The sequence below is a fragment of the Micropterus dolomieu genome, linkage group LG17 (assembly GCF_021292245.1).
Source record: "Micropterus dolomieu isolate WLL.071019.BEF.003 ecotype Adirondacks linkage group LG17, ASM2129224v1, whole genome shotgun sequence".
Taxonomy (NCBI): domain Eukaryota; kingdom Metazoa; phylum Chordata; class Actinopteri; order Centrarchiformes; family Centrarchidae; genus Micropterus; species Micropterus dolomieu.
Window position 1 is genome coordinate 37,075,737 of NC_060166.1, and position 952 is coordinate 37,076,688.

Below are 952 nucleotides of genomic sequence, written 5' to 3' on the forward strand. Positions count from 1 at the left end.
TTATCTCTTAACTCAGGAACCTTAGAAACAGCTGTAGAACCAGATACATGTTTAGACTGTTTTGCTTCCCTCAATCTTTACCAACTAACTTCAATAATTTCTTCATCTAAACCATCAACCTGCCTCTTAGACCCCATCCCGACTAGGCTGCTTAAAGATGTTTTACCCTTAGTCAGCACCTCTATACTAGATATGATCAATCTATCTTTATCAACAGGCTATGTACCACAGTACTTTAAAGTAGCTGTAATTAAACCTCTTCTGAAAAAGCCCAAACTTGATCCGGATGTTTTAGCCAACTATAGACCTACAGATGCTGGTCATATAATTAGAATATCATCAAAAAGTTTATTTATTTCAGTAATTCCATTCAAAAAGTGAAACTTGGATATTATATTCATTCATTACACACAGAATGATATATTTCAAATGTTTATTTCATTTAATTGTGATGATTAAAACTGAAAACTTATGAAAATCCCAAATTCAGATTCCTTTTGCCTGAATTACTGCAGCAATGCGGCGTGGCATGGAGTCCATCAGTCTGTGGCACTGCTCAGGTGTTATGAGAGCCCAGGTTGCTCTGATAGTGGCCTTCAGCTCTTCTGCATTGTTGGGTCTAGCGTAGGGTCTGTAGGGTTAAGGTCAGGCCAGTTTGCTGGCCAATTAAGAACAGGGATACCATGGTCCTTAAACCAGGTACTGGTAGCTTTGGCACTGTGTGCAGGTGCCAAGTCCTGTTGAAAAATGAAATCTGCATCTCCATAAAGTTGGTCAGCAGCAGGAAGCATGAAGTGCTCTAAAACTTCCTGGTAGACGGCTGCGTTGACCTTGGACCTCAGAAAACACAGTGGACCAACACCAGCAGATGACATGGCACCCAAACCATCACTGACTGTGGAAACTTCACACTGGACTTCAAGCAACGTGGATTCTGTGCCTCTCCTCTCTT